The sequence below is a fragment of the Lutra lutra genome, chromosome 10, assembly GCF_902655055.1.
Source record: "Lutra lutra chromosome 10, mLutLut1.2, whole genome shotgun sequence".
Classification (NCBI taxonomy): domain Eukaryota; kingdom Metazoa; phylum Chordata; class Mammalia; order Carnivora; family Mustelidae; genus Lutra; species Lutra lutra.
Window position 1 is genome coordinate 76,344,658 of NC_062287.1, and position 10,619 is coordinate 76,355,276.

At 39.3% G+C, this 10,619-nt stretch overlaps 1 pseudogene; it reads right to left on the reverse strand.

Moving 5' to 3' along the window:
* Positions 1 to 6,834: 6,834 nt before the first annotated feature.
* LOC125079792 (60S ribosomal protein L14-like) lies at positions 6,835 to 7,678 on the reverse strand (annotated as a pseudogene).
* Positions 7,679 to 10,619: the final 2,941 nt, after the last annotated feature.

Here is a 10,619-nt window from a genome sequence, read left to right on the forward strand (position 1 = left end):
ACTGCTGGGTGCCAAGGGAACAAGATGGAAAAAATATTCATTTTCAATTGTGAGGAAAGAGGAAAGATGAACAACATTGACTGAGTGACTAGGATATACTAGCGTTTCAAATGCATTTAAAATAATTTCTCACAGAAATTGTGCAACGTGAAAGGCTTAGTTATTCTCTTTTTAAGGCGAGTATTTATTGAATACCTACAACTTTTCATAGTTTGTCCTTAAAGGTACTGAACAAAATAGGCACATCTTCAGCAACTGAGGATTTTATATTCTAGTGGAATAGATATAAATAAAAAATCTCAAGTAATACATACACTGTGAGAAAAAAGCAGAATATTGTGATGGAGAATGAGCAGGGTTGTATTTAGCTATGTGTGAGGACAAAGTGCAGGAGAAGCAACATTAAAAAGGATGGCCAGGTGACATCTGAGGTAAGACCTGATTTACAATAAAGTTTCACCACAGGAACAACATCCCAGGCAGAGAAAATAACAAGTGCCAGAGCCACTGAGGCAGGAACAGGTCTAGTGTGTTCAAGCAGTAGAACTCAGGCCAGAGTGGCTGAGGCATAAGAAACAGAGAAGAGCAATGTGAGGTGAGGTTGGGGAGAGGGGAGGCAGCAACCATCCAGAGCCTTGCAGACAGCCGTAAAGAATTTGGATTTAATTCTATGTGTAGTGGAAAACCATTAGAGAATTTTAAGGAAAGGAGCAATATGATCATTTGTGTTCTTGCAAAATTTTGGTAGAGAGTAGCCTGAGGTGTTAAAGCGAAGGAGATGGGAGAGCGGTTAAGAAGGTGTTTCAGGGGCACCTAGGTGGCTCGGTGGGTTAAGCCTCTGCCTTTGGCTCAGGTCATGGTCTCAGGGTCCTGGGATCAAGCCCCACATCCCGCTCTCTGCTCAGCATGGAGCCTGCACCCCGCCCCGTCTGCCTGCTTCCCCCTCTCCACCTGCTGCTCTGCCTACTTGTGATCAATCTCTCTCTCTCTCTGTCAAATAAATTAATTAATTAAAAAAAAAAAAGAAGGTGCTTCAGGTGATGAGGGGTGATGGTAGCCTGGCAAGGGTAGTGGAAGCAGAAATATATAGGCATGTGGATTTGATACATGTTTTTGGAATCTGACTAGACTTACTAATGTATTCATGAGGGGCAAGCAAGAAAGAGGAAACAACAGTGACTCCCAGCTATTGACTTTTGCAACCTTGTTAAGTGCCCTTAAAAATGGAGGAAAACTGGGAGAGAGATGAGCTTTGTGTGTTGAAGGGTGATGGTGAAAAAACAAACAGAATTGAGTGTTCTCTTTGGTCAGGTTATGTTTGAGCTGCCTGGCAAACATCTCAGCGAGATGCCAGGGAGGCAACTGGGCATACCGAGCAAGGAGCACAAGAAACAGGTTAAGCCCGAAGAAATTGACTTGAAAGACAGATCTAGAAGAAAGGCCAGGACTGTGTTAAGCAATGCAGGAGAGTTGTTATCAGCAAGAGAAGGAAACTCTCTCATGCTTCTCTGATTCTCTCTCTCCCTCAGCGTGTATATGTGAAGGATATTATGAAGTAAGATCATTTTCTAGGATGATAACAAAGTGAATTAGTCAGAAAAGTAAGTGGGACTGATAAGTAACACTCAGTGCCTAGATGGAATTCACGACTGTGAATTACAAGTGACTACATCTAGCCTGCTTGGATGATTTTTTTCAGTAATATAAATTGCTCCATTGCAGGACAGAATAGGCAGATTGGGGGCGCCTGGGTGGCTCAGTGGGTTAAGCCTCTGCCTTGGCTAGGTTCATGGTCTCAGGGTCCTGGGATCGAGTCCCGCATCGGGCTCTCTGCTCGGCGGGGAGCCTGCTTCCCCCTTTCTCTCTGCCTGCCTCTCTGCCTACTTGTGATCTCTCTGTGTCAAACAAATCTTTTTTTTTTAAGATTTTATTTATTTATTTGACAGACAGAGATCACAAGTAGGCAGAGAGGCAGGCAGAGAGAAAGGGGGAAGCAGGCTCCCCGCCGAGCAGAGAGCCCGATGCGGGACTCGATCCCAGGACCCCGAGATCATGACCTGAGCCGAAGGCAGCAGCTTAACCCACTGAGCCGCCCAGGCGCCCCAAATAAATAAAATCTTAAAAAAAAAAAAAGAATAGGCAGATTGTTAGGTTTGACCAGAGTTTGAAGTTTTTTCCATTAGAGTATTTTGGAGGAAGAACTAGGAAGGAAGTTGATTATGTGTAGAAATGAATGACTGTAGTGGTAGAGCATGGAATCCAGTTGGTTAACAAATGTGTTATATATTTTTGTAGTAATGTTCCCTAATTTGTTGTGGTCTCCTCCACACTGAAAATGGCCGTTTGACTTCCTTTGGTTAATCAAAGGCTTGAAAAGCATTTGAGCGTTGGGTCTTGACCTATCCATGCTCTTGGGATATTGCCATCACCTCGATATGAATAAGCTTTCATTATCCTATAGGGAGGATGAAAATTACGTGACTTAGTCATTCTTGTCACACCTGCCAACAACCAACCTACTGCTAGGTATATGAGTAAGGTCATCCAAGACCAGCCAAGTCTCAGTCAACTAACCAATTGACTGCAAACTCACAAACAAAATCAAGTAATATCAACTGAGCCAGAGGAACCCCCATGCAGAATTGTGAGCCCAATAAATTGTCTGTTACATAGCAATAGATAATAGTATAAATGATGGATGGTGAGGAGATGTAAATGGATTGGAGGTTTGAGAAAAAGGGAAGGATTGGTAAGATGAGAGTATAAAAATAAATATGTTGGGAAGATGAAAAAATTTCTAGAGACAGACGGTGGTGATTGTTGTGCAACAACGTGAATGTACTCCATGACATGGAACTCTGTACACTTAAAAATGGTTAAAATGGCAAATTTTGCATTATATATTTTTACCACAATTAAGAAACAAGATTAAAAAAACAAATGAGTCAGAAGATAGATTTTTATTATTTTTTTCTATTAAAGAAATTGAGCTTCAATGTAGGGAATAATATCCTTGAAGTTACACAAACAGGAAATGGAAAAACTATGAATAGCAACAAGACTTCCCTTCTCTGACATTTGTGGAAGAGCAGAAAGAACACCAGACCTCACTGAGCATTCATAAATTTTATTTTAGTTGGCATGAATTTTAAGGATCATCTAGACCATCCTCTTAGTTTATAAATGAAGTAACACATATATTTGTGTCATTGCATGCCACTTAATTTACTTGATTTACTGAATACTTCCTGGACACACCCTCTGCGACTGGCATGCGCTCCTCAGTGAGTATCCAGCTTATAGAGCTTCATGGAGCTTTCCCTCATGATGACATATTCTAAACCAAAAAGTCATTAAAAAATTGCACAATTACAAGTTATGTTAAGCACTCTGAAGGAAAAATACAGAGGAATTCGTGAATATATATCAGCAAGACCTCATTTTTGGTGGTGGCGGGAATCAGGGAAATCTTCCCCCAAGGAGTGACTTAGGCTGAGACTGGAAGGATTTGTAGGGGTTATGGAGGAGAAATCTCTCTGTGCCTCAATTTCCTCATCTGTAATATGAGGGGAATTGGACTAAATTCTCTTCCAGATCTAAAATGAATTATTCACTAAATTTAGAGATAGGGGATTTAAGTTTGACTGGAAAACAGATGTGACCATGATTCAGGAAGTTGCTGGTTTTTACATTCATGTGGATTGTTTATTACATAGTTCAGTAAGAAAAGATACTTAAAACTGGTATTTGGGCATCCAATCTTTTTTCAATATGTTCAAATCAAATCCCTTACCTTGGGCTGAGTTCTCATGGGATTTTCATGGTATCTTTTAATCAAAACTTAAGCATACACTATATAATGGCTCCAGACTTCTTTTTCAATATACACAGAGGGACTACAGGAGTTATTTCCTTTGCCATATAAAATTATCTCTCCAATGGAAAATATGTTTCAAATTAGGCACCGAGTCCACGAATGAGTGCAGTGTGAATGTTCTATGTCAAAATGTAAAAGATTATTAGAAATGAGAAATGTACATTTTATGTATTTATGCTAAACTCTGGGTTCATTCTCTTTGGAAATATTAGCATCTCAATCCCCAGCTGGGCAAAACCACCTTATTTTAGCTTACAGTTCTTTTCAAGGAAAAATGTGTGGGGGGGGTTGCTTTAGAGGCTGCTGTTGAGATGTGAGCACAGTGGTTTTGAAGCTATGCTCTTTGGAGATTAGGAGCTCCTCGAACCAAGCTGGAGCATTCTGCTTCCAAAGCGAGCAACAATTTTCTGAGAGAAGTATTGGCTCAAATTTTAAGATTTCTTCCATATATATTTCTTGATAATTTGATACTTTCTACAGTATCTGTCTTTAAAAAAAGGAATGATTGAGGAACAAGCCTGTAGGAAAACAGAAATGGAAATTCATGCTTGCTCTGATGGCCTGTCTGCCCCCACTCCCAACCCTAGGACACTAGTGATTGTGACTTCTTGGCAGATATATAATAAAGTCATATTTTCTACTAAAAATTATGTCTAGTTCAAATGACATAATTTAATATATAAACATTCTATACACTATACAGATACACATACAACACACTAAAATCCCATCAAGATTTCCTGGTATTCCAAGGGAAACGGGAGAAAACCATCAGCTTAATTGATAGGGGCCTTTTCAATTCTAGCGTAACTCTTCACAAACAAACATTGATCTGGGTATCTACTTTTTTAGGAGATAACTGTTCTTATAATCAGTTTTACAGATAGTGACATGAAGACCCAGAAGAGAACTGTCTTGCCTGTGCGCACACACAATGTTTGATGTAAGGATCAGAAGTTGGGAAATGTTGAGAACAGCTTTTCCCCACGCAAATTTCCCTGTTAATTGCCTGTTGTTCGAATTTGGTCAAGTGTCAGCCAGGTCCCTATCATAAGGCACTGACTGTACATTTGTGATAGCAAAGAGGAATAGCAAACTTGTCAAAATTTTGCCTAATTCCTCTACTTTCTTACTCTTCCTGGAGGAAACTGGGAGTACCCCAGGGGAAGAAAAGTCCACTGGGAACTTGAAGTGGAGTCCCCACCACAAACCAATAGGGAGTGGTAGTTGTTTAAGAGGGGCTATAGCCCAACCTGCCCGATTACTGAAGTCCTAAATGTCAGGGACAGACTCTGAAATGATATAGTGAAATGATATATAATGTGGAAAGGCAAGATAGGATATCAAGTCAGTATATCAAACCCAGAAAGGAGACATGGTTGTTAAAAATAGAACAGGTAAATTGGGAACACACAAGCAAGAGGTCATTGGCTTAACCTCCAACTATGAGTTTTTGCCTAGGACGACTTTAACATTGGTGACATACTTGTCAAGGTCAGTGCATCAGTGTGAGAGTGTGAGAAGATTAAGATGTCCAGAAAATTAATGAATATAGTTTCTACGGTTTCTTCCAAAATAAGCTTTTCCCTCTAGGTTTAGAAATACCGTTGGATCAATATTTGGAATAGAAAGAGTGACACCACTATGTAATAAGTTCCTTTGCATTTGACACACTAACCAGATCTCTATATTAAACGATGTTGAAGCATGCTTACTGATGACGACAAGAGGCTATGATGCCCCTATTATAATATCCAAAATTATTTCATCAAGGAAAAATTAAATTATGCGTAGTGGGGTTTCATATGCCTCGTGATATCATGGTTCTTGGATCATATTTATGCTATAGATACTCTTTCAAGCAAATTACTTGTTTAACCAGAACATCCTATCATACACTAATCTGGGTTATTAGACTTTGGGAAAAAATGTTTTAGTTTTCCAAACTCCTGAATCATTGGTTGTTTTATTCTTCAACAGGCACTTATTGGGTACTTAAGATATTCCAGGAACTGGATAGGGACTGAAGTTTAAAGACAAATAGATACAGTTTCTAGACTCAAATCATTTGCCCTTTAGTGGCAGAAAGAAGTGAGCCACCAGTGTAATCCAGAATGCAATGTCCTGTGTTAGAGGTAGACACAAGATACTTCAGAAATCGGTAAGATAAGGAGTGTTGAGTTCATTCACTGTTGTGGTCTAATTAAGGGAAGATAGAACCGAGCCATTTTCCTCGAAATGATTAGGCAAAAATGGGGACACCTGAGGAATGGTATTTTGAGCAGAGAGAAAAGTATATGTAAACATCAGTAAACATGACATGCGAATAATTCATGGTATATGGAGTGTATGGGAGTGCAGGGAAGAAGGGATAAGGCTAAGAAGTACCTTTGAAACAGATTAAATAGATCTTATATTCCTAGAAAATGTGGGGCTTTTGGGGCGTGTGTGTACATGTTAACATCCATGTGTGAAAGTTTAAAAATGCCCCTCACCATGTTGATTTAATGGAAAATTAATATTTTATTAGGAGCGCTATATGTATATTTCTACTTGCCTTCTGTGGTGATTGACAGTTTTCAGCTCAGAATGCTGGAAAAGCAAGCATTGTATGTGGCATGAAGAGGAGGCATGCCCTTTGGAGTCAGATGGATAGGCGTTTGAATTTCATTTCCTTTCCTTCTTGGCTCTGTAACCTTGAGAAAACCACTAAATTGTTCGAAGTTGAAATACAAGGTTGTTATGAGTTGGAAGTATAATAAAATAGAAAGATTTGATCCTAGGGTTTGCAATGGGTATGAATTGTTGATTATGTATTTTTCACGTGAGTGTCCTTTTATCTCCAAATACTATGTATGTTTTTAATTTTGTAATTTTTTCGGGTTTTTTTGTTTGTTTTTTTGTTTTTTACATGTACAAAAGGAAAAGATCCTTGATTACTTATATAGAATGGCCTCTTACGCTTTTAAAGCTTTCTTGCCAGGTGCTTTCTGTGCTGGAGATCTCTGACCTTCCTGAGGCTTTGGAGACACTATATTCTGGCCTGCAGCTTTCAGGCAGGAACCTTCTGGGCCGGAGACTTCTTGCCAGCAGTAGCCATTTTTTTTTTTTTTTTTCTGGAAACTGCAGCAGCTGCCCCAGCAGTACCCTTAGCAGTGGATGCTTTTCTGGGAGAAACTCTCAGGAGAGCTGCCTTTTGCAGCTTTCTGACATGGACCTTGATTATTCTGTTCCTCATTTTCTTTTTTTTTTTTTAAAGATTTTATTTATTTATTTGACAGACAGAAATCACAAGTAGGCAGAGAGTCAGGCAGAGAGAGAGAGGAGGAAGCAGGCTCCCTGCTGCAGAGAGCCTGATTCGGGGCTCGATTCCAGGACCCTGAGATCATGACCTGAGCCGAAGGCAGAGGCCTTAACCCACTGAGCCACCCAGGTGCCCCTGTTCCTCATTTTCTTTACCTTCATAACTTTATAATGATCAAAATTTGTCATCTTGGTTTTTCTTTCTCTGGCTTCATTCTATGGGGCCCATCTAGTAGCTGCCCATTTTGTACTGATACCTGCCTGCTGCCAGGCTTGTCAGGCAAACGTCTGGCTGACGCTGTGTGGAAATTTGAGGATGAAGTCAACGAGCTGTATGGATTTGAAAGGTATAGCGGGTCTTCTTACCTGAGAGCAAGGTCCATCAGCCAAAACCCTATTCTGAGCAGTAACATTTACAATCCCGACCAACTTCCCTGTATGAGGCCCAAAGGAGATGTAGGTCAGCCAGCCAACCTCCATGAAGCACCTGAAAACCATGTTGGTGGGGAGGGAGGAAGAAGGCACTTCCTACTGTGCTCATGTCTATTTTGTAATTTTGTCAGTTTTCACTTTACTCTTTTTTAAAATTTAATTTCCGGTTAGTTAATATGCAGTGTAATATTAGTTTCAGTTGTACAATATAGGGATTCAACACTTGCATACAACGCTCGGTGATCATCACAGTGAGTGCCCTCCTTAATCCCCATCACCTATTTCACCCATCCCCCCACCTACCTCCCTTCTGGTAACCACCAGTTTGTTCTCTATAGCTAAGAGTCTGTTTCTTGGTTTGCCTCTCTCTCTCTTTTTCTCTTTTATCCCCTTTGCTTATTTGTTTTGTTTCTTAAATTCCACATATGAGTGAAAGCATATGTCTTTCTCTGATTTATTTTGCTTAGCATAATACTCTAGTTCCACCCATGTCAAACAAATTGCAAGATTTCATCCTTTTTGTGGCTGAGTAATATTCCAGTGTGTATATGTGTGTGTGTGTGTGTGTGTGTGTGTGACCTCTTCTTTATCTGTTCATTAGTCAATGCACAGTTGGGCTGTTTCCATAACTTAGCTATTATAGATAATGCTGCTCTAAACATTGGGGGGCATATATCCCTTTGAATTAGTATTTTTGTATTCTTATGGTAAATACCTAGTAGTGCAATTACTTGTAGGGGAGCTCTGTTTTTAACTTTTGGAGGAAACTCCATACTATTTTCCAGAGTGACTGCGCCAGTTTGTGTTCCCACCAATAGTGTTTGAGGGTTCCTCTTTCTCCATGACCTCACCAACACCTGTTGTTTCTTGTGTTGTTGATTTTTGTCTTTCTGACAGGTGTGAGGTGATATGTATTGTGGTTTTGGTTTGCATTTCCCTGATGATGGGCAACGTTGAACATCTTTTCATGTGTTTGTTGGTTATCTGTATGTCTTCTTTAGAAAAACGTCTATTCATGTCTTCTGCCCATTTAAAAAAATGATTTATTTATTTTTTTGAGGGAGAGAAGTGAGAGAGAGAGAGAGCACATGTGAGTGGGGGGAGGAACAAAGGGAGGGAATCTTTCAAGCAACCTCTCTGCTGAGCACAGTCTGACATGAGGCTTGATACACAACCTATGAGATTATGACCTGAGTTGAAACCAAGAGTTGGATGCTCAACCAACTGAACCACCCAGGCACCCACTTCTGCCCATTTTTAATTGGATTATTCATTTTTGGGGTGTTGGGTTTTATAAGTTCCTTATGTGTTTTGTCATTTGCAAATATCTTCTCCCATTCAGGAGGTTGCCTTTTAGTTTTGTTGATTGTTTCCTTTGCTCTGCAGAAGCTTTTTATTTTGATGTAGTTCCAATAGTTTATTTTTGTTTTTGCTTACCTTTCTTCAAGGGACCTATCAAAAAGAAATTGCTATGGCCAATGTCAAAGAAGCTAATGCCTGTGTTCTCTTTTAGGATTTTTGTGATTTCAGGGTCTCACATTTAGGTCTTTTATCCATTTTTCTTGAAAGATTTTATTTATTTATTTGACAGAGAGAGATCACAAGTAGGCAGAGAGGCAGGCAGAGAGAGGAGGAAGCAGGCTCCATGCTGAGGAGAGAGCCCGATGTGGGACTGGATCCCAGGACCCTGAGATCACGACCTGAGCCTAAGGTGAGGCTTAACCCACTGAGCCACCCAGGCGTCCCTCTTTCACCCATTTTTGAGCTAATTTTTGTGTATGGTGTAAGAAATTGGTCTGGTTTCATTTTTTTGCATGTGGCTGTCCAGTTTTCCCAACACCATTTGTTGAAGAGACTGTCTTTTTCCCATTGCATATTCTTTCCTGCTTTGTCAAAGATTAATTGACCATATGATTGTGACCATCTTTCATGTCTGGGTTTCCTGTTCAGTCCCATTGATTTTTGTGTCTATTTTTGTACCTGTACCATACTGTTTTGATTACTACAACTTTGTAATATAACTTGAAGTCTAGAATTGTGATGCCCTCAGTTTTCTTTTTTTTTCAAGGTTGCTTTGGCTATTTGGGATCTTTTGTGTTTCCATACACATTTTCGGATTGTTTGTTCAGTTCTGTGAAAAATGCTATTGGTGTTTATATAGGGATTGCCTTTAATCTGTAGATTGCCTTAGTTAGTATAGATATTTTAACAATATTTTTTCTTTTAGTCCATGAGCATGGAATATCTTTCCATTTCTTTGTGTCATCTTTAATTTCTTTCATCAGTGTTTTACAGTTTTCAGAGTATAGGTCTCTCACCTCTTTAGCTAGTTCTATTCCTGGGTATCTTATTGCTTTTAGTGCAATTGTAAGTGGGATTGATTCTTTAATTTCTCTTTCTTCCGCTTCATTACTGTTGTATAGAAATCAACAGATGTTTGTACATTGATTTTGGGGTCTCCAACTTTACTGAATTCACTTACAGTTCTAGCAGGGTTTTTGTTTTGTTTTGTTTTGTTTTTTGGAGTCTTTTTGAGTTTTCTATGTATAGTATCATGTCACCTGCAAATAGTGAGAGTTTTACTTCTTCCTTGCTGATTCAGATGCATTTTATTTCTTTTCATTGTCTGATTGATGTGGCTAGGACTTTCAATACTCTGCTAAGAGTGGTGAGAGTGGACATCCTTGTCTTGTTCCTGAGTATAGAGGAAAAGCTCTCAGTTTTTCCCCATTTAGGGTGATATTAGCTGTGGGTTTTTGATATATGACTTTTATGATATTGAGATATGTTCTCTCTAAATCTTTGTTGAGAGTTTTTTTTATCATGAATAGATGTTGTACTTTGTCAAATGCATTCCTGCATCTACTGAAATGATCATATGATTTTTATCCTTTCTTTTATTAATGTGATGAATCATATAGGTTGAAGTATGGAACCACTTTTCTAACCCAGGATTAAATCCCACTTTTTTAGTGGGGTCTTTATCTGGTTTTGGTATCAGGTAATG